The sequence below is a fragment of the Anopheles arabiensis genome, chromosome 2 (genome assembly GCF_016920715.1).
Source record: "Anopheles arabiensis isolate DONGOLA chromosome 2, AaraD3, whole genome shotgun sequence".
In the NCBI taxonomy this organism is placed as follows: domain Eukaryota; kingdom Metazoa; phylum Arthropoda; class Insecta; order Diptera; family Culicidae; genus Anopheles; species Anopheles arabiensis.
The window spans coordinates 108980725-109004278 of record NC_053517.1 but is presented as its reverse complement, the minus strand read 5'-3'; the positions used below and the strand labels follow the sequence as shown (position 1 = coordinate 109004278).

The 23554-nt window shown below is 45.0% G+C and overlaps 1 protein-coding gene across 5 annotated transcripts in view; it reads right to left on the bottom strand.

The window, feature by feature from the left end:
• LOC120894460 overlaps window positions 1-23554 on the bottom strand; it is a 145180-nt gene that overhangs the window by 85992 nt on the left and 35634 nt on the right. Inside the window, exon 1 of one of the 5 annotated variants that reach the window (XM_040297058.1) lies at window positions 8614-9423. The exons of the other annotated variants lie outside the window; for them this stretch is intronic. The gene's annotated coding sequence lies outside the window, so the exon portion shown is untranslated. Of the gene's footprint in view, window positions 1-8613; window positions 9424-23554 lie in introns of those variants that run through there. 5 annotated transcript variants of the gene reach the window in all.

Sequence of the window (23554 nt, the reverse complement as noted above, 5' to 3'; positions counted from 1 at the left end):
GAGAAGAAATCGAGGGCTTGTGCAAATGATCGGAAGATCGTAAATTTAATTTGATCTTCTTCGCCTTCTCCTGCTGCTGCATCGAAAAATCGCAAACACCAACACTCAGCGGCATTCTTTTTTCATCTCCACCGTATAGAGTGCTTCAAATTTTGCCCTTCCTTTCTATGCCCCGCCTGAGTTTGGTTGATAAAATTAAGGCCGCCTCGATTTGGAGAAGCTGGTGGGAGATGTTTAATTGACCGTTAACGATAAACATCTTTATTACTCTGTTTCATTTCACACTTTGCACTTTGCACACACCGCGGCAACGAGCCGAGCCATTATTTTGCGGTGGAATTTACCAGCCCCAAAGAGAAAATGACATGCTTGTAAAACCCCCGGGAATGCACCTCCTCTAATGCGACTAAAATTCCGCTCAAAATAAAACAAATGCATCTTTTTCTTTACTATTTGAATGTAGATTGCGTGTCCGTTCGAACGCCAAACACAAAGGTCGATCTGTGTTTGCTAAGAAAGTTGCTGTAGCATAGAAAAGGTGCAAGGGAAAAGCACGCGAAAGAAAGCATGCCCCGTTCCTTCGCGGCCCATTCGGAACCGTGCGGGGCTACAGCAACTACAACCCGATCGATAAGTTTTGCTTCCCTCTCCAGTGTACAAAACCACCGTTCAATGCAAGTGAAAGTGTTGGTACACTCGGTCGATTGTATTTTGAACCCGAGAGCGAGTGCCGGGGTTTTTTGCTGGTTAAACGCCATTCAAAACCGCAGAGAGTTGTGCAGAGGTTTCCTGTACGTCCTTGTCCAAGGTAAAGAGGTATTTTGCATTATCTTTTCTCACTACAGTTCCCCATTCCTCTCTCTCTGTAGGTTCCATCACAAACGAAACGTCACGACGAAGACGAATCACTATCGCGCACAAATGCATTCTTCTGTCACAATCACCGTGCTTCAATTGCTCTGTTCAATGACAGAGCTCAAGTGCTTGTTGTGCCGTTCGGCTGACCCAGGCTGACCATTGCATTGCCTTCACCATTGATCTTGCCCGTAGTATATCTCCATTTTAATTAGCTTTTTATGCACACTTTTTGATAAACTTTACGTCCTCCACTTCACAGCACCTGGTACACTATACACATCGTAATGTCGCTTCATGATGGCTTCATGCACCTTCAAAGCTTTTCGGTGTGCCGGACGACACTTGCCAAAAACGGTTGCTCCATGGCCCGGGTGCGTAAGCGCGAATCTTCGCCAGTTGGCGTCAAGGACGCTGCCATTTCCATTACGATTATCACCTTTACTGCAGTTTGACAATCCACTTGGACGGCGATGTTTGGAGGCCACAGGATACCACCACAAGACACAGTGCTGTGAGGTGTTAATCGTGAAGCAGCAGGGTGGGATTACTTTTTTATAAACTCCGACGGCCTATTACTTTGGTAGTGGACGTCCGTTTTGGGCGGTGTAAAGAAGGAGAGAGATGTGGAGAAGTTATGTGTGCTGCACTTATCAATGCCAACCACTTTGGTTGAGAGTTGGTTTCAGGTGCCGTGGCTATCGTCATCATCAGCATCATCATCATCATGATTATTATCATTGTGTGACGAGTAAAAAAAGGTGCTAATTTTTGGTTTATCTACTCTCCACTTCAACACTAACGGTGCAGCCTATTTCACAACACGGAGTTCATAATTAGAAACGAAAGTGAGTTTTGGGCGAACGTTCATGCTAGACACGAGCCATAGACACACACAGAGTCAGGAAGCGCTTTTTTATTTGCTTCTTTTGCTAGCTACTGCACGAATGAATGAAGCAAACGCTGCAGGGTAACATAACATCCGCTGCAGGCGAACATAAAGCAACGAATGAAAGATGAAGCGCCCATAGAAAAGCGCCCATGGAGAAGCGCCGAGCCCAAGAATAACAGGTACTACTACTCTATCGCTCTAAACCCTTCTTTCCCAGTGTGTGTGTCTCTCGCAAAAGGTTCCCATTTACATCCCGTTACTCCACGCGAGAGCACAACGATAAAAAACGGGGAATCGACTTGCCATTTTCCCTCTTCTGCCACACAGCCCAACAGAGGGAGAGAGTGGGTTCGTCGCTTGTTGGACGATCTTTCGGTTTTTGCTTTGCTCGCTCGCTGGGCGCTGCTGCGCCTCGCCATCGAAAACGAAACGCGAGTCTCCGATGAAATGGAAACGCCTGAAATTGTTCCGACAATTGAAATCGAAAGTTGACAGATTCATCGCCATTCGTCGCCGAGACTGATTGCGGTCTCGGCGGGAATGACCTCGATTCTTCATCCACGGTGAATTGCGACGTTGTGTGGCGGGGGGTGCTGCGTTTGAGTGCGCTGGCCGAGAAAGTGTACTTGCGTGCTTAGGGGCGAGATTAACGATTTGATTGCCATGACAATTGTCACCGCTTCACTTTCTGCCAGCCTGCCTGCCTGCCTGCTTGCCAAAGAGTGACAAACAAAGGGTGTCACTGCAATTACTGCGCTCCACTAATGATGATCATCAAGCCCTGTGTAAGCGTTGGGGATGTAAATAGCATGAGCTGTTAAGCTGTGTATGATTGAGTCATCAATTGTTACATTTCCTGCCACGATCAAACGGCCACACAAAATGAAACAAATATTTTATCCATTCCCTTTCGTCACGTACATCAAGTGTTAATGTGAAGAAAATGCATCCTTTGAATAATTGCATTTGACGAAGAACGACGAACCAAATTGCAACCACAAACAATTTAAGCTCGTTGAAGAATTTTTTTTTTAGATAAAATGACAAGAATTTATTCAACATTCAGCAAGCAGAATGTCTAAGATTATGGGCAAAGTGCAACGCAACCATGAACTTATGTCAATAGAACGATGGCACCAAAGCACATACAACGTCAATTAGGAATGAAAAATCCTCTTCTAACTCCATGTACCATTTAAATGTGTGCTTTTGTTCCTTGGCCATGTACCATTTCCACGAAATGCATATGGTTGAAGAGTGTAAGGGGCATTTAGGAATCTTTTAATTTGGAACATATTTTTAAAAGAACTCCAAAGTGACAGAAGTCAAAATAAACAATTTCAACCATTTAACAAACGTTTCTGATTAATCGATGGAAGCATTTTTCACCGCAATTCCAACAAACGGCAACGCCCTTTTACAGTAAAGTAAAGCTTCTTAATGACAAATGTATTGTCATGAGCTTCTCTTCTGAGCACTCGGCGTTTGGCAGTACTTCGACAATGTAAGTCTCAGGTTCGTCGCTTGCTCGTTCCTTTTAATACCACTGCAATAGGTTTAACCTGTTCCTGCCCCAAGAGTCTGCACAGTGATTTCTAATCATGCACCAAAAGCTATCAAGAACACGTCCACTAATTTCTACCGCTGCCAAAATTGCCCGTTTGACCACACATTTTCAAATTCTTGCGGTTTCTTCTTGCCACTAACAACACACTTCGCTCGCACATACTTTATCTCGCTTAAGTTCTGCCCCGGGTCGTGGCTCATTATTTATTCTAACCATCCTAAAGTGCACTCGGCAACTGATGCCGCTGCCGAGAAAATAAACAACACTCCACACAAAAAACAGACACACACGATCAAAGAACGCACTGGAAAAGTTGCACTGATGTATCTGCCGTCATCGTCTGACATTTCAAATGTAGAATACAAAAAAAAAACCGTGCCGTGTAAAAAGCAGAACGGATTCACATCCATTAAGTAAAAGTTTGGTCAGCACCAAACAAGCAAAAAGGTGTGCTGTGTGCCGGAACAGGTATATTTGGCACTCTCCAAAAGTATTGTGTGCGAATGCCACAACCATCGTGATCCTACCGTATCGGGCAGCTTCAATGCCACCACATTAGCGTCGATAGAACCGCAGCCTGTGTCTGATGATAAACAATCGTTCCGACGAATAAAAAAAAGAAGACACATATAGCCAACCACATCCGTCCACAGGCGTGGAAAGACCAAACGCGTGGAGAGTGCGTGGAAGGTGGGTTACTTAAGACTTTTCGTGTCTGTCAGGCACATTCTCCCAACCGGTGCCAGAAGGAGGATGGGATTTTCTGCCCAGACAGCGAACCTCAACACGATAGCGAAGGGGCTCTCTCTCTGTGATCGGTTCTGCTCCGGTCCATTCCAGCTCGGTTTAATCGTCACCTGTGTGTTCGAGGCGGGTTCGATTAATATATGCCTCCCCTTACAGTTTTTACCTGCCACCGCGCCATTTCCCTTGAGACCTCAAAACGAAATCTGGATATCCTTGACGCAACCAAACAGGTCGCCGAGCGTATGTGTATGTGGTGTCCGGTGTTGTATCGACCCGGTACCGAAAACTGGTACCGCATTCGAAGGAATGGTCCGTAGCTTGTAGGTTGTGCAAAAAATGTATATTGACCACAACCAAAAACCACAAGCAGTCAGCCGACAATCGCACGGAAATTCGTTTACACTCTCCACACCCCGTATCACGGTTAATCAAACCCACATTGCTTCAAGACTCCGATATTAGGGGAGATTAATCCGCCAAAGTTTGTGGCGATGGACAAAAACTGTAACTGCCCTTTTGGTCTAAACCACATTCCACCAGTTCTAAACAAAATGGTAATATCAAGAAGTTAGAAGGGATGAGTACAAACGACAGCGACGATGCAGATTTGATTCGCCCTTTGTTTAGTGTCTTGATCCAACCCCGATAAAGTGACGGGACGATCTTACGGGGTGGGGGATAGTGTTTGATACGCACGCCGGGTGCTTTTATTATGCAGATTACATACGAAAATCGAAACTTGTCAAACCTGCTCGGAGGCAGCGGAGGCCGATGATAATATCACCACGGTGCCGCCAGGGCGCTAAAAACCTTCCAACCAGTCTTAAAACGGTATTGGGAAGGTAGGCAGCTCAGATCGTTAATATTCACGGGGTTAGTAAAGGAGTCTTCTTCTCTCCTTTCGAATCCAAGAAACCGAAGGTGCCGGGTTATGAAACAAGGCAAAAGGCTCATCTTAACCCGCTTTGTAAGTCGATTAGAAGAAGCATAAAATGTTAAACTCGCTTCTCAGTCACAACTCACATCCTGGTTTAGCTGAAGCTGAAATGGTAAATTCTTCCATCTCACCATTGCATTACTTATCATATCTTGTCGAGTTGGAAACATTTTAACCTCACATACCATTTCTTAAGCTAATACTACCAACACCTTCAACATTTCTGCAAGAAAGTGCACCATTCATTTATCATCTCGCCCTTCGCGACTGAAAACTCGCGATTTCAGTTTCGCAGGCTGTCCACCAGTAGACCTTGTATTATTTCATAACACTTTCATTCAACACGTTCGGGAGCGTGCGGAGGCCACCGGAATGGGACAAACTGCGAAAAACAACCATTAATAGTTGACACTGAGGCAGTTGTGACGATGACGATGACGACGATAAAAAGGGAACCGCTTCTTGAATATTCAAAGCATTTACAATATTCTTCATTCACAGCGTTTTGCGGATTTTTAAATCTCACTTTTCCAAATGCAGCAACTAACTGAATGCAACTGCTGGATGGTTTAGTATGGTGTGATACCGGTACGGTGGCGCTTAATCTAGGTTGTCTTTTTTTGTTGCTACTATTCCTCCACCTACAGATTACATCTCGCTGTTTTCTTCCCCTCCGGTTGTTTGCATTCCCATTCCCACCCTTAGCGCATTGTGTTTATGCACTGAGCGAGGTGTTTTTTTTAAGTTTTTTTCCATCCATAATTTCAACGCTTGATTAAATCATCTCGACCGTCGCGGAATGGACGAGAAGAAGAAAAAAAGATCGTCCAAAATTGAAACTGAGAGTGAAAAATTAAACACACAAACACACAGGCAACAGCCCCAAAGGGAAAAGCATAAACACACCAACAGACAGCAGCAGATCTTTAACGGGGGGGAGAGAGCCCGTTAAATATTGTCATACATAACAACTGACTTTCGGAGACACACGGCGGCGGCAAAAGAAACGCCGCCGTGTAGAGACTGTTCAAAAAACGCCAATAACCACTGCTCAAAATTCAAAATGATAACACTGCACACCGCTTCCACTGTTGAACCCTCCTCCTCCTTATGCATCACGCTCTGCTCTCCCCCTTTGCTTCCCCAACCCAAGACACTGCTGTTTATGACAGTTCTTCTCACGGCGTGTTGCGTGATCAAGCGCGCGGCAGGGTTGAGAGATGCTGCAACAATCGCTCGAATTCGCACATTCGAGCAGGTTGCTGCAAAAACAGGCACACACTCACAAACAAAAAAAAATCCGATTCGGAAACAGGGTCGAAAAATGCACTTTTCACAGCTCACACATATTTATCGTGCCACAAATCTGTGTCAACCCAAAGGCGACATATTCTCACGTTCAACCAGTTTTGTAACACACTTGTCGTTGAATGTCAATTTTGCCTGTTTTGCCTTTTTTTTGGGAATGATGTTTTATCCTTTCATTTGCATTCGGCGGCGTTTAAAATATTAAGATCATCCCATTCTTACCCCCTCAACCTTTTTTTAAACTAATGAATTTTCAGCGAGCTATATTTTGTAACGCTAATCGCTGCCTTACGTCAGATGTGAAGTAGAAAAACGGCACAAAAACGCTTTTCACTCAATCCAAGCCCGATTAAATTACGCACAAAAATGGATTTCTTTTTTCGAACACTCGCTTGCGGTACACTCGAAAGCCACCTTCCATTGCACGTGAAGGTGATCGAGATTGAAGACTGAGCCCGCAACCGTACCGTACGGTTCAGGTGCACCCTGAGTACATTGCTTCCGAAAAAAATGCTCACACATACACACACACACACCCCAACTGCACCGAGCGAAGGTCGTTCCATCTCTTCCGGTTTTTTTGTGGGAGGTGGTGGAAGCTTAATTTCTCCCGACACCATCGATAGCCGAAGCCGCTGGGTCGATAGACGGCGTGAGAAACAATTCGGTTCGTGGTGTTACGTGCGTGCTTTTAAGGGAGAAAAGTGACTCCCAAAAAATGAAGACAACAGTGAGGCAATACACGCACACACCTCTCCTCCTCCAAAGAAAACGCTCAGCTCTTTGCCAAATTAATAGACAACACCCTTGGTCCGATGGGTGAAGCCAACGAAGGAAATCAATTCTCTCTGAGCAGACCCGAACGCGAGACAGCACAAAAAAACGATCGGTTGCGTTGTGGTTTTTTTGGAGGGTCTCATTATTTTATTTTCCTCCGCTAAGGGGTTTCGTGCTTTTTTAGAAAGTTTAGCGCCCTCGCGTTCATACCCAAAAAAAAACACACAAATCGAACGTGATAACATGAGGCACACACTGAGTGCTGCCTCCAATCGAACTGCTTCGGTACCCGCCGCTCGCACAGGATCGTAACGGCTTTCTCGTACGTTTGACGCTCATGCGAATAATAATTCAAAGCAAAGGCAAAACAAGACCGCACGTTAAAGTGTGCATAAACCCAATTAGGAGGACTTTAGTGAATTAGAAAATAGAAAATGCAATGTCAACTAAACGGACGCACGCAAACCACACACAAAAACTAACACACGCACTGGAATTACGAATAATTGAAAGGTTCCTCTCCAGCGAAGCGTTGAAATCATTTCCCCCTCAGTTTTCGTACAAATAAAATTGCACACAATTGGAACCACGGGAGGGTGATCTTGTATTTGCCATCGCGCGAGGTCGCTCGAAAAAGAGGTTTTCTCGCGTGGCAAACGGAAACCAAAGCTTTGCCGCCTGCTTGAGCTTGGCACATCTTCAGGAAAAATGCAGGCGGAAAAGCATTGCAGGCACTGTGGTGTGCCTTGCCGTCCGCGCCATATATCGAGCGAACCATTTCTCCCATTTTCCTCCCTTACACACACAAACTCACACAGTGTGCTTTCTCCATCTTTTTCACTGCTTTTCACCCGGTCACTGATTAGATGACGCATGCGAAGGTTGTGCTGTGTGTGTTTGTGTGCGTTCGTTCATGTCTTTCGCTTTCTTTAGCTGCATGATCCTCTCGGTTGCAAAGTCATCATTCCGCATTGCTTCGAACGTGCACTCCGATACAGTAGACTGGTCTATTATTTCCTTTTCAACACACAAGCACACACACATATAGCAACCTTTTCTCCCTTCTCTCCCCCCCTCTGTATGGCAGTGTTCGATGTGGTCAGTTTACTATTTGCAGCAAGGTAGGTAGTGGCTGTGCTCATCCACTTGTCTGCATCATCTTTTTCAGGTTTTTTGCCCCACCACCACCTTCAGAAACTACAACCGTACTCGGCCTGTCTGTCTGCCTGCCTGCCTGCCGGGAAAACGTGTTTCACTTCACTTACATTTTCACTCTTTATCTTTTTAACTAGCGTTCGCTACAACAACGCTACACAGCCCCATGATTGTTGTTTGCCCCCCAACCAACGGTGGATGTGTTTGATCGTACAATGTTGTGTTTGCTTTTGCCTGATTTTGAACCCTATTGCTTAGCCAAAATGTAAAACATTGCAAAACATCACTTCCAAATTACTTCATTTTCACGCGCACGCGTAATAAAACAATTAAGAAATAAATATTCCACTACATAGTTGCATTGCAATTTCTCACCTTTTGTATGAAGAATTAAAACTCAAGCTTTGCTCTCTCGGTGGCAGTGATCAATTCGTAGCTTTGATTTTTTGCCAACAAAAAGTGCCTTCGGTCAGCAGTTGGGCTTTTTCGGATTTGCACTTCAGCTATGCTAATTCACCAACGGGTTCAGCGCACGCACGCACGGTGACAATTTCGTCTTGCTACTTCATCAAATTTTCTTTTCCAACTACAACAATTCTCCAAACAGTGAGGGGAAGCTCTGGGCGGGTTTTTCACTGCTTCGGTGCTTCCTTTCTTCCACCTCGTTTTTTTCTCACACTTGTTTTCCAGCAAACTTTTCTTCCTTCGTACGCACGGCCGCTACGGATGCATGTGCCACTACGCACACCAACGCTCTAGCCAATCATGCACCTGCACTCCTGCACCAAACTGCACACTTTCACATTCGTTTTTTTGTTGCTGCTGTGGAACACCGCACACGGTTCTACCGCTTCCGCAAAGTTGAACGCAGGGATATATCTCTCACACACACGCACTGGTTAAAATACGCGCGCACGAACGCACGGATACGTCCTGCAGGACCTTTCTGCTGCGGAAGCAACAAATCGCTTTGCACCGGGGAAAAAATCGCAGCAGCACTCCACAGCACACCCGGATGTCCCGGACCAAGATAGAGAGCGCGAGCACGAGCAAACTCCAAGCGAATAGGCCAACCTCAAACACAACCCAAAACAGTGGTGGTGGTGAAACTGTGCGTTCGAAACACCGTGTGCACCGGCTGAGCGTGCGCCTTCGATAGCTTTCGCGAGTGAACTAGTCGCGCAATCGGTCGGCCCGTGCTGCGCAACCTTAAGCAGTTATGTTTCCCTCCCAGCAGAAGGCCCGCCACGCTCTGCCACCGCTACCCGCTACCACATCGGTGCCGAGCGAGGGCGCAAGAGATCACCGTCTCACGGGGTGGAGATGTTAAGAAAGTGAGCTTTGCGCTCTGGTGCGGTGTGTCAAAGCGAGACAACAACAGGCGAGCTTTGCGGATTGTTGATTGCAGGGTTGTTCCGGTGAGCAGTTAAATGATCGAAGGAGATGTATATATTGAGAGTAGATAGCACCAAGGCGTGATAGGTTCTTTGTAAAACGATATTTTCCATGAAATTCTTTCGTTTGTCTCGTAATATAGTTCCAAATCATACACTAAATGTTTAGAGCAATCAGTAATAGACATGAACAAAAGAAACCTCTTCGACAAGCCACTTGAATTGAAATTAGATGTAAAAGTATTGTCCTGGAATTGTCCCAGCGAACAAGATTACAAGATTACTTATATGACGAGAACCCCTGCAAATATGTGCAAGAAAGAGAGCACGAAAGAAGGCAAACAAAAAGCTCTCTGACGAGCCCGTTCGAGATGGTGAGAAGTTAAAAGCTGAGATGATGAGAATTGCTCACCAAGTGTCTCACTTTGTGAAGAAATTCTTCTCATCTTGTATCTCAGTATCTCATTTCTGCAAACTATCTCATGCAGACGTTTCGAAGGTTTAGATTTAATTGTTTTTTGAAGATATTTTAATTAAATAAATCTCTTACATTTTAGCCTTACTCGTGTAGGCCAGTGGAACAATTATCAAGCAAACAGCTCTGCTTCATTTAATGCAAATGTCTATTGTAATCGCGTTAACAATTACACGATAACTAATGTTCTCGACATCCTGGTGCAGTTTGGCTGACAAAACGCTTCAACCTTGCACCGGCGCTTTCCGATTGTCTCCATTCATTCAATTTCAGAATCATTTCACACCGTCATTTTCTCATCCTTCTCGTGGCTGTCTCGCTTGAGAATGTTTTCCCCCCAAAAACTTACATCCTGGATCTGGGACCACGAACACCCAGAAACATGAAGTGAAATAACCGTCACGACCACGCCGCGAAGGACACCTTTAATTACTCGAAAGCTCGATTGACCGTGGCCATGGTGTCCTTCAAACGGAACGAACCGATGCAAATATTTGCCGAGCGATTCATCCCACTATCACGCTGACTAGTAGCTACCGCATCGCCTTCGCAACCACCCCCAGAACGTCACCAGGCAAACTTACTCATCGTAATCGAAACTTGTCCGTCCGATGCCAAAAAGCGTCATAGCGGACTGCTAAGTAGGCCACAGTCAAGATGCATTGACCCCCGGTTCGACTAGTGACAGCGCTGACATTGACACGACGAGGTGGAGGGATTTCCCAAACTATGTAGGTTCGATTAAATTCCCCACCGCGGTGGGGAACACGGTGAGGATCTCCGCGAGAGCTCTCGAATTATCATCCACTACTCACGATCTGATTCATCCTCAGCACAAGGGGGTTAGTATTAATAGCATGGACCGATTTCAAGGGCGCAAGGTGGTGCTGTGTCCGCTTGCTCCCACGTTCCTCCGCTCCAAAATGACAGACGCAAGCAGAAAATCGCTCCAAAATCATACCTGAAAAGGGTATAGAAAGAGAAAAACAAAAGAGGGAAAATGTTAGATTTTACATTGCAAACTCATCATTAGATCGGTCGGATCGGTCAGCGCGAGCTCCAAAAATAACCATTCCACACACCGCAGTGTCCGCTATTAGTGGCCCCTTTGGCGTCGCTTAATAGATGATGAAACAATTTTGTGCTACCAATTTCACTACGAAATGAGGATGCATGGTGCGTCACCCACCCGTGCCAAGGACGCGGGCCCGTGCTTTGCGGCGACCCGTGCCGACGTGCCGTCCTTCAGGTTGCAACTAGTGCACGCAGCACGCGGCCTGAGTACCGCGAGCGAGCAAAGCGCGGGGCTAGGTTTGAACAAATAAATTGATAGTAACTCTTTTCGCGTTACGAAATCCAGCTTGCCAGCTTGCAGTCCCTTGCGTTGTTCCCCCCTGCGCACGATGGAATGTAAATCGACGCTTCATTTCAATGGCACGGATGACGCTCAGCCGGTGACATCGAGAATGCACCTTGCGCGCTCGTGTGGTGATTGGAGCATTCAACGCAACAAAACCTAAACTCCACAACCACCCGCACAGCCTGGGAGCCCTACTCAGCCCGAACTGTTGAACGTGCCAAACATAGTCATAGTCTTGAGGGTCATCGAAGTGGTATTTCAAAGAAGACGGGAAAAAACCACCCGCTCTCGGGTCGGAGATTCAGCAGTCGGCGCTCTAGCCGTCTGTCAAAGCAGCCACTCCAAAAACAGTCGGAAAACATACCGCCACACCGCACAGGAACTGCGGGTGGAAATTGAAAGCCGCAGCGGGCGAAGTGGTGCGAAGGTTTACGACTGGGGACGTATAAATTACTGTCATACCGGCGCAGTTTTCGAGGTTCACTGGGGATGCTTTTAATAATCCGCTTTAAACCTGTGCACACGGCCACAAACAGTGGATTGAATGGTGGCGTTACTTTTCGATGCAGCGCAAGGAAGGAAGGAAGGAAGGAAACTAGGAAGTTTTGCGACCTAGGAAGACGGAGGTGGATAAAGAGGCCAATAAAGAGGTTTCAGGTGCAAAACGCTTTACGAGTCCAATGGTCGATCATCCGAATGGTGGCAGTTGGAATGCTTGATCGGTGATCGAAATGGTTCGATTAAGTGTTGTTAATTTCGCAAAGGACATTCCACAATAAAATATTTTATGAGCGCTTCGAACCGTCGATGAGATCCTGGATCATATTCTCCATGCGGAGATACTTAAGATTCTCTGCGGCATAGAGCTTGCAAGTGATTTATCGTTGTGTGGAATTATTTTGCATTAATGTCATCAAAGGATAAAGCCCTTTTGTATTGTAAGTTTTTTTAATACTTTTACAGCAGAAGAATGTCCAACAGCTACTCGTTTGTACCTTCAAACTTCTTTGGAATAGCATTTTTCTTTATCTTATTGTCAAACCTATCCGAAAAGCTTACGGTCCCGGAAATCCTTTCCAAATATTTTAAATTCCATTGTACACTAACCCACACAATAGCGAGTCAATAATTACATCGCTCACCACTGAATATTCCCGCCCCATCGGAAGTTACCGTTCCAGACGATGCAAACCTCTCTGCTCTGCTCGCCCTCGATACTCGATTCAAAGCAACCGTACCGCACCGCCAGAGTGTGTATGACATCAACCCACTGCGCGATTATCGAACCAAAACCTCTAACCTTGGCCACTTTCAAACCGTCCGAAGCTGGCCGGCGCGAGCTTCGACTCCTAAGCTCCCAGTGTCCCCAGACCTGTGCCCTGATTTTGAGACCTTCACGCACCCGCGTTTCCTTTTTTTTCGGATCCACTCCCTTCACAGCAAAACGCGCCAATCCATCACGCAACCAACCAGTCAGCCTGCCCCTTCTTGAGTATACATATAAATGGCACGTGCTGCAGCGACCGCCCAAAAACCCTCTCGACTGCTGCAGGAAATTGTGGAACACACATACACGCCAGTAGAGAGCTTTCGATTAAAAATCGAGCGCTTGGGAGCGTCTCAAGATCAATAAACCAAACGCCGAAAAAAGAGCGGATTTAGATTGGCTCACACCCAACAGGCTTGCGATGCTGTGATGCCTTACCCTCGATTTTTACTTTAATGCTGCTCGGAACAGTCGAATATGTGCAACATACACACACACCCATACCTCCCTGCCTGCTGCACAACATAAGGCACACGCTCGCACGCCCAAATGCGCAAAACTTGGGGTACTTGGTCGTTTCTTGGTTTGCTTAACAACCGTTACGTGTTTTGCGTTGGCAAAGAGTGGCTGCCCAGGATTCGGTGCGGAGTGGTTGTGTTGGTGTTGGTGGCAGTAGATCAATTAGCACCCCACCCAAAATTAACAACATGGCTAATTCCATCCAACAACTAGTGAGGGGGAGAGGAGAGCATTTGGAACGATGGAAATGGTATGCAACCTTTGGCAAGCTGCATGCACGCTGCTGCTGCTCTAAGCAGTTTGGACAGTTTGCTGTACACCGTGAGGTAGTGGAATGTATGTCTGACTCTGACTGTGTGTGTGTGTCTGTGTGTGATGTTTGTTAATGGAAAAGAGGTCGATCGAATCAAAATAAAATCATCCACTCGAAAGCAAAAGGGACCGAGCAAACAATCGATACATTGTGAGAGCAATTGTTCGTAACGCAAGTCTCGCAAACAGTTGTTGTTTGTTGTTTCATAGGAGGGCGCCTAACACTTAACCCAACTGTTGCGACGATTGTATCAATCGGGGTACACTTTTAGAAGGAAAATAAAACCATCCACCGAAAGGGCCTATTGGGGCGGAGGAGCTCCAAAAGTCCCAAAAACTAACCGCACAAAGGGTACAAGTACTAGAGATAGAAATTATAACATCACTCCCAAATAAACGATCACCCCAAACGAAGCTAATTCAATCAAACGACATAAGCCACCAGCTTTAATGACGCTTGATGCAACACCTTCACGCCTGGACCGAATAACCACGGAGTCAGGCTGAGTATTGTTTTCGGCATGATTGTGCAGCTGGAATTCGGTCCTAAAGGTCGTTCCGACGCGCTTTTTTTTTCTTTTCTGGTTTCGTTTCGTTTCAATTCAACGAGCCCAGTACTCACTCAATCATAACGTTTGTTTGTTTGTACACCACTTCTTTTTACTATTGGTAGACGAGCTGCTAACGCAAACGCCTTACACATAACCTGGTGGTTTTTAAAACCGCGTATAAGGAAGCGTAACCGTTTGATTTCCTTCCGGTGCACTAAATTATTGTGCTGCGGCTTTAATGGCTACTTCCAAATTTATTCACACTTGCTAAATGTGTTTTGCTGCAAAGTTTTAAAGGTAGTTTCGTTAACATGGAAGTTCCTTTCTATTCATTCTATCGCCGATGAAATCAGTCAGAAAAAGTGTTCCTGTCTGTTTCTTGTAAACTCCCTTCAGAGAGTCAGCACAATCGTATATGCTTTATAGTAGGTCAGTTTATGTCTACCAACTCCTCTCTTTCCCTGTTTTTTACCACCAGTTTCCAATTTGTAAAATTACAGTATTTTTTGTGCCACGGCCATTCGACTTTTGTTGTGGCCATTTCTTTTCTTACTTCAAGAAACGGCCCTTTTCTTCCTTTCCATGGCCAAATGATACAAGCGCCTTTGTAATTGCAGATATCAACAGCATGATTTCACGATACCATTGAAAATTGGCCACAAACAGAAGCACCAGCAGCAGCACCAGCAGTCTATGCGCCCCGACCAAAAGAGGGGTTCGTCGTCTATGCGGTCGGTTGAGTTTTGCGTTTCTTTACGGTACGATGCTTCTTATACCCCGTGCTCCAGAGACGTGCGGTTTCTTGTGCACAGCACACGTGAATACAAAAAGAAAACTTTAAAGCGCTCTTGCTCCCCCTCGGTGGGAGAGATTTTGTTCCCCAAGGTCCGGGATTTAGGAGTTCTTAATTCAGCTGAAACAACACAGTAACCTTGAGAAGGTTGTTGAGTAATCCGGCACCGGGGTTCCCAAGCAGCGCTGCAGCAATTGCATCGTGACAGGTCAATTTATGGCGAACTTTCGTTTCATTTAACGTTCAAAGTTTGCAGTCTTAAACATACGTTATGTGGAAAACTCCACCCCATTTCGTTACGCAGTTTTTTCAAGCGTACGTGTTTGTTGTTGGCTGTGTATCGTGGAAAGCAGAAATTTACGGTGCACCAAATAAATATAATATTCCCAATAAATAAAGTACTTTAATTGATTCTTGCTTTTGCATAAACTTAATTTCCATCGCCCTTCAATACACTCTGCGCTCTTTTCCCTTCATACCTTCATCTTCCCCCACACAAAAGCTTACATTTTCTTTCTCTTTTAGTCAATCCCCAACCAACTAACCAACCACTTCTTTCGATTTCATTTCCTTACGCGACCACATTCATTGTCCTAAGAATAAACGCCACGATTGCACGACAAGGCGACTCGCGTTCGGGTTGCCCCTTCTTCTTCTGCACTACCTTTTGTAGTATCATAAATATTGATCGTCCGACGGATGCATCGAGAGCACGGTCGTAGCAGCGCACGGCGAATCGTATCAGATGTTATTTATGTTGTAATACAATAGCTAAACATCATAGACTGATCGTAGGAAGTAAAAAAACAAAACAAAACAAAAAAACATGACGACGAAACGACCGTACGCACGAAATGCAAACACACCCCACCACGAAACGCATCTCCCTTTTTAGTAACCGAACGGGGGCTCTCGGTCGCTGCTGTTGAATCCAATCGCTTCCATTGCAGACCCTTTTTTTTTAAGACGACGAATAAGGCAAGAATGTTAATAACTCTTTTGCACCGAACATAAAGCGCAGCAATTCGAATACATCGATTAAGACACGGAGACGCGACACACACACGATTGAAACCACTCTGCTAGCTCGGTCGGTTCTTAGAGGCGCGCAGGAGTCCATCTTCTGTTCGCTTTTCCTACACACACACGCGCCCTACGTACAATGAAGCTGTAAATCCTGCAATGCTTCCAACACTGTCGTGTCGCTTTTTGCCGTCTTTTGCATTTTACAGGATCATTTATAGACTTCTGGTTGAACTCAACTATTACCACTTTGGGCGTTGGCGAGAGTGTGGTAGCCGGTCCCAAGCGATTAAGAACGAAATGGAAATGGCTAATCTTTATTCATAGCTACAGATTTTCCATTTCAATTGGGTTTATTTCTTCGTGATAAAGTTTACCCGGAGGGGTTCGTCGCTTACTTCTTCGATGGCCAGAGGAAGCGGTGGCAGAATTCGCAGAGAGTAAGTACTGCCTGATAGTACTAATTGGTCGCTGTCGAGCACATATTTCTCTGTATAAATAAGGATTTCGCCCCTTTACCGACCAAACGAGCTAGCTTGCAACTCGCCGTAAGCTAAACCTTCCAAAGGATCACGCACAAGTCGTGCGTGTTTAGGGCGAAAGAATCCAAGCTGTCACTGGTCGAAATTCTTTAAATTCAACTGTCAATACAAGACCCCCAACGGATGATAAATCGTTCAATTGAAAGTGTTTTCAAAGAGTAGCAAATGTGGCTCAAGCCCTTTTCCTCCAATACATCAAATCCGTCTGAATACACAATACTGCCTACTTTGTACGCGATGGATAATTGCCACGACGGATGTCTCGATCGTCTCGATCGTCTCGCCCCCAACCATTTATTTTGTATTTTTCGTCGATCAATAAATTCTGCACCCAGACACTTGTTTTGCATTTCAATAAACCATTGCATCGATTCCTCGTACCCATACGCACTCCCATACGCACATTGCGGTGCGAGTTTATTTCCATACCTTCATAAATTGCTATCAATCGGCAGAACCATTCGAAAGGAACTGCACGATCGATCGCTGCAGTAAGCATTTTCTCGTTCTTTTTTCCCCATCAAGTATCATATTTCAACAAACTAATGTTTTCGTTTCTTTTTCTTCTCCAGCAACGCACCACGTACCTGCAATGCAGAATCGTTAGGGGAAACAGACAGATTCGCGATCGATTTGTCGGAAACCGCCGGTTGCGTTTGCGATCTGCTAATGATTGGTAGCTCGGTACGATCGAAGAGGCGTGATCCAAACACCCTAAGCAACGATCCTTTATCATCTCTGTCTGCCCAGCGAAGCGTGCTACACATCGATTTTTGCATTCTCTGTCTCTGCGTCCGCGCTTCGTGTTCTCGCACGTCTGTACGGCAGTAATCAAAACAACATTTTAATTAGAAATTAATAAATTACGACCAGCCCGCCGATATCGCTATCCAGTGGCGACGAAGCGACCAAAGAAGCAACAGAAAAGGCGGCTGCATCGTAACGCTCCTTCCTTTTTGCGCTTCCTCTTTTACTGCACGCACGTGCATCGCCGGCCTTCCCGTGTGCGATCGTTGACACGATGAGATCGCGCATTCCTGCGCACTGCATGGATCGCGAGCCAACCTTCAAGGACATGTGTGTGTGTGGATGTGCTCGTATCCCGCGGGGAAAATCATGCTGATTAAACTCACTAGCACTGCACTTTGCCAGCGGGGGAAGCAGCGATGAGGGACACACCATAAGCGTTACTGCACGATGTGTCACAGTGTACGCGTGAAAGCTACTCACCACTGTAGTATGCCTGTGAAAAAGAGCGTGCTTAAAGGCGCACGGTTCGAATTCACCACACTCACGGGCCTCGAAACGGACCATTCACTTTTTCTCGCACGTTGCTTCACATCGCGCGTGAATGAACAGTCTCGATAAGCGCCTAAATGTATACTATTTCGTGCACAGTGCGTCGTGCGTACTGCGTTGTGTGAAGTGGAGTAAATATTACTCCATAACCGTCTCTGGAGCGGTTCCGTGCTGAAGTCGTCAGCCCGAACGACTTAATAACATGTCCGTCGTGGGTTCAAACCTCGTATGGACTTTCCCTCCTAAGCAAAGAATTGAACCTGGTACTGAAACGTGGTACTGAATAAGTCGCGAAAGCCTGAATAGACCGTCATGTCCACGTAACGTTCGCCAAGTAGTAGTAGTAGTAGTAGTAACTGCCTCTCTAGGACAATGAATTGATATTTTATTGCATGATTATTATCTGTAAGGAAGTTCAAATTGCAAAATTACACTGAATTTGGTAAGATTCTCACATCATACTGAAAACACGTTACCATACGATCTTGTTCATCGTACACATAGAACTCAACGGTAACTGATACTAAGGGATAGATTGCCAAAGGGCTTGATGTATACGTGCTTATAATCAAATCTCCCTGACGGAAAGGACACATGCTACCAATTACGAACTCGCATCCATTTTCTCGTTCTGGTCGCACCGGGAGAGGTGAAGTAACGCCAAGGGCTGTTATAATTCGATCGTAACGAAGCGTTTGAATGTCGAATGCTAAAAGTTAAAGCAAAAAGTAATTTCTAGGCCATTTTTCTATCACATCAAACACTTACGAGCTTCATAAACCATCGTCATAGTTCCTCCTTCAACGCCTCGTACGAAGTCACACGGCATCTCGGAACATCCCGCAATAGACACGATCGCTGGAGGAGGCACTCCGTTTGGACAGGAGCGAACCTGAATGCCTTCCGTGAGCATTACACAACCAAGAAAAGCTAACAAAATGATGGCATTGGCAAATTGACCCATTTTAAACCGTTTCTTCACCGAATACAACAATTAAATCTTTAGAAAGGCACTATGTAAAAGAACATCAATACGTTTCTAAGTACGCTTAAGCCAAATAAGGTGTATTTATACCCCAAATCAAGCATCATACTGTTCCTGCTTATTACCCTTACATTATCTAATCTAGCCGTTTCTGCAAATAACCTGTGGAATACTGCCTTCATGATTACAGATTCACAAGGGAAATGATTTCGGTAAAGGTGCTTCCTAATGGTTTATTGCTCTTATCGCAGAATAACGCCAAAAATAGAAATAGAAATAAAAAAGAAAGCGAGTGATGTTTATGTCCCGTTAATTAGTTTATGGTGTCGATCAGAAGATAAAGCTTTTTGGAAAATTTATTGAAGGGTAGGTCAGGTTTTTCCCTAGTTAGATAGATTTTGACATGGACTTGGACAAGGAAGTGTTGCAAAGATCCCGTGACCAACACAGGAATGAAGATGTTATTCGGACTAATTCTAATAATGCTATTTTTGTATTACATTATCCCATGTTTATAACAATTCGTATTTTTGCTTACAATATTTGAAGAATTGCCTATAATTTAATCACAAGATAAAACATTTTAATAGCACTGTAACAATCTTATCGATACCATTTCATTTCTAATCCATGGTAGACTACAAATAAACTCTTCCCCATTTTCTAATGATTACTCTACAAAATTGCTTCCGATAAGTGTTTGCTTCTAATCACTGACAAGATGACTGACAGCATTTTGAAAACCAAATAAAAAAGAAAGCCAAAATCGTTTATCACTCGTTAATTGGTGCATGATGCCGTTAGGGTTTATTAGATGAGATAACACTCATTGACCAATTGAAGAAATGCTACCGTTTAGAGTTTTGCACGTCCACCACTCAATCCATGATATGATCATGTACTCAGATGAGGATCTCATCATCCAGAGTACTATTTCACTTCTCGAATTAGGCGCTTCGAACAAGCAACTCCGTCCATATTCATGTGTTCTTTTTTATGCGATGTTCCTTGCTCCAGCATAAGTAATCACCCCAAACTAACATAAGTTATAAACACATCTATTGTCATCTACTTAAGCTTCTCAAAATTACCAAAACATGGCAAATAACACGAGCAAAGCTTAATTTACTACCACACCATTTATTTCACTCCATTTCAAGCATTATTTGTAGCTTACTTTCGTGCCTCCAGCTAATAAACGGGTAAACACCGTACTTTATAACAAGCCAGAAGCAAGCGTTCGATGGTACTCTTTGCAAGATTTTTAATTTATCGATTACTTCCTTCACCGAACTATACAATCGCTTTAAGGTATCTTAATTTGACGTAATATACGGCACCACCCCGGAGAACTGAATGAAACCTTACTGCTGACTTTCCCTTTCGGGACTGCTGCATGCCCCCAAACGCTACACAACTGACCACAGGAACCAAACAAATCGCACAAAATTAAACAACGAAATGCAGAAACTTCCCCCTTTTTTCTCTTCTCTCGCTAACGACCCAAACGACAAACAAACGAGCGACAAATCCGCTCCGATGGCGGTTAATCCTATAAGGACCAAACCATCCACCAACCACGAAGCCAGGGTAGCTGCTTTGCTGCCCCAAACCCAATTTTAATCACGTAAAGCTGTCGAAAAGCGCGCACAATTTATTGGACGATCGATGAGCAGCATAAAAGGGCTCGCGCGCTGCATGATGCCACACACGGGTCCGCGGTCCAAACGCACACGTGCTGGAGGAGTTTATTCGCCCGCGTTAGATTTGCACACCAAGCAAACAAATAAACAAACAAAAAGAGAACCCAATGCGAAACCGGTATGCCGGAGTTTAATGGTACCGTCCTGTGCGCTGATTTATATGCTCGCCAACGACGCCTAAGCCCAGAAGGAGAACGTTGAGCGTGCTGGGATTGAAAAATCGAAATTTAATTTGCCCGCACTCCCGGTACGTGATCGTTTTCGGCGTTTGTTGGCGTCTGTGTGCGATACACATTGTACGATTGCCCGAGGCGAACAAATGAGAGCCAATTTTCTGCATCAAGGTTTGGTCAAATTAAAATCCATATTAGACCGTTCCGAAACAGAAAGCGAAACAGAGCGCTCGCAACGGGCGTGTAGTGTACACGGGAATCAATTAGGCTGCAGTTCAGGAAGCGATAAAATGTCCAAAAAAAAGGCAACCATTATTTATTTCCTGCATTGAGAAACGTTCAGATTCAGGGGTGTGTGTGTGTGTGTGTGGCGCGTTGTGCCATGGAATCGGAAAACAACCGCGATCGAACAGATTACCGACGTAGGAGTTTAACAAATGACACCGTCCAGCATTTGATTCCATATCTAGAAGGCAATTCGTACGCGCTAAATGTCCTGCAGCAGTTCGGAAGGCTGATCGATGGGGCTCAATTTGCATGAATTTGGAGCAGCTGCAACAAGAGCACACACGAATGCAGTTCACGTTCCGTTGCCGTTGGTAAATGGTGTTAATTTTTATTGCGCTTGTGATTAATATTTCTCATGCATTTCAAATGATTTAAATTGGACGACGAACCGAAGTGTACAACCGCAACCGTGACTCACGCGACACGTTTCAGGCGTGAATTCTTTCAAACGAACATTCAATTTTTGATAAATTTTGGGTGCGCCTAAATGTAGGCAGCGCATCGAGCTCCCCGAAACAGGGGTTACTGTACTGTAAATTGTTTTTAATGTTAACCACTTTATCAAGATTGCAGGTTTATTTTATGACGCAATTTGTTTATAGGATTCTAAGTGCGATACGTGTGAAAGCTTCTTAAGCATAAATGCATAAATGCACTCCCTCAGAGGCACTACAAAATATGCAAGCTTTATGGTCCCGGTGCTTCTGCCAATCCTTCACACCCATTAACCCGCGTGCAGCTGTGAATACGCTCGTAAATCAATAAACAAAACTCATCCCCTTTACTGTGTCACAATGTTGCAAACAAACGGACGCGTACAGAGCTGTCCAGGACGATCAGTTTGCTATCGATCCACCATTAAACGGTTATCAGCCTCGGCTCTACACACCTTACAACTCTTCTATTCAGTGCATTCAAAACGATCGCAATTAGGCGTCATTAGAACCGATTTTTTATGACCATTATTTTACCATTAGCGTCGGTAGGTAGTCCGTAGTACAGAACGGTGAACATGTGCTGTCAATCCCGTGCAGGAAGCTCCATGCCAGAATGCATTGTGTTCCGTTAGCAAAGATAACAAAGCGGAGGGATTACTTTGGCTGGATAAGAGTGGATGACCGGGTTGGATTTCCCGGGCGATGTTTGTCTCGAGAAAGATAATGGCTTCCACGTATTATGCAATTCAATATCGTTTGTCATCCCATTTGATGTGAAAGCACATTAGATGGAAGCTTTTTTTATTTTAACTATATTTTACCTTCAATGTCTTACGAGACCTCTGAGCGATATAATTTGCAAATGACAACACAACAAAACTAGTCCCATACTGTCCAACATGAGCAGTGTACTTCGTTCGGGCGGAAGTGAAGTTCTTCTGATTGTACACCAATGATCTTGACATAGGTGGCCAAGTCGTGACTCACACGTCACCAGGGAGGCCACCCTTTACCAAACGTCCATTACGCTAACCTCGCTCGGCACGCTCGTTACAGTTACGGGAGATCACCGAGACCCATATCTTCCGACATTGACCGGGCACAATTTATGAATCATGCGTCACAAGTCACCGTGCAGCACTGACAGTCTTAAATTGTCAATAAGAATTTGGATCCGACATGACAGAACATGGTTGCGGAGGGAGTTCAACCAACGGCATTGGTTAAGCCCCTGAGCAATGCAGGCAATCATGCCCATTGCAGTTTCGCTGCATCGGAAATTCGATACAGGAAAGGGCTTGGACACGTTGGCACCAAGCATTGTGAACCCTAGCTACAATAATGAAAAGCTTTGATTCCCTAGGTCGCTCTACTGTGTCATGACGAACGCTATACTGTGCGTTCGATGCCGAACCAACCCGCACAATGATACACAATGGTGCAAATCTACGGGAATGTATGCAATCGAATGTACAATAAATTCATACCGTTTGATTAGATTGTGCGGCAAACGAATGGAAATGTACTGCAGCAAAATACACACATGGGTTGATTTTGGAGGCACAAACAGTTCTTGGCAATTACACATCGAAATGGGAATGGAATATAACAAAGCATAATGTTAATATCTTTGCACTCGCGCATATCACGCGTTCTACAACGATTTCAGCAAGCATTCAAGTTTAACGACCGTTCGCACAACCGCACAAAATGTCTTCTAACTACAGCCTCGTTTAACGGATAGCAACAACAATCGGCAGTCATTATCGAACCATGTGCAAACGGCTCGTTATCACCGTCGACTTTTCGGTACAATCCGTTATCAAATCCGTTCTAACGACGAGTCCGTTATCGATTTTTTTTTCTTGAACCATATTGCACCATATTGTTAACGTCTTAGCTACTGAAACAAAGTAATACATGGTCGTTATCGTCTCTTAACATCATCACAATCGCTAACGACGTGGATTTTAGCGGATCGGTTTGCATATAAATTGAGCACCAACGAACCATTTTATGAAGTCAAACCAACTCGCTCGAACCTGACAAACGGCGTAGACTAATTCTTATCAAAATGGTAAGACTCCTACCAATCGTTTTGGCTGTGCTCTGCGCCGGGTTCACCACCAGCGCGGCCACCTTGCGCGAAGAGTTCGATCAGCTGCTCCCGTACCTCAACATGGAGCAGGTGCGTG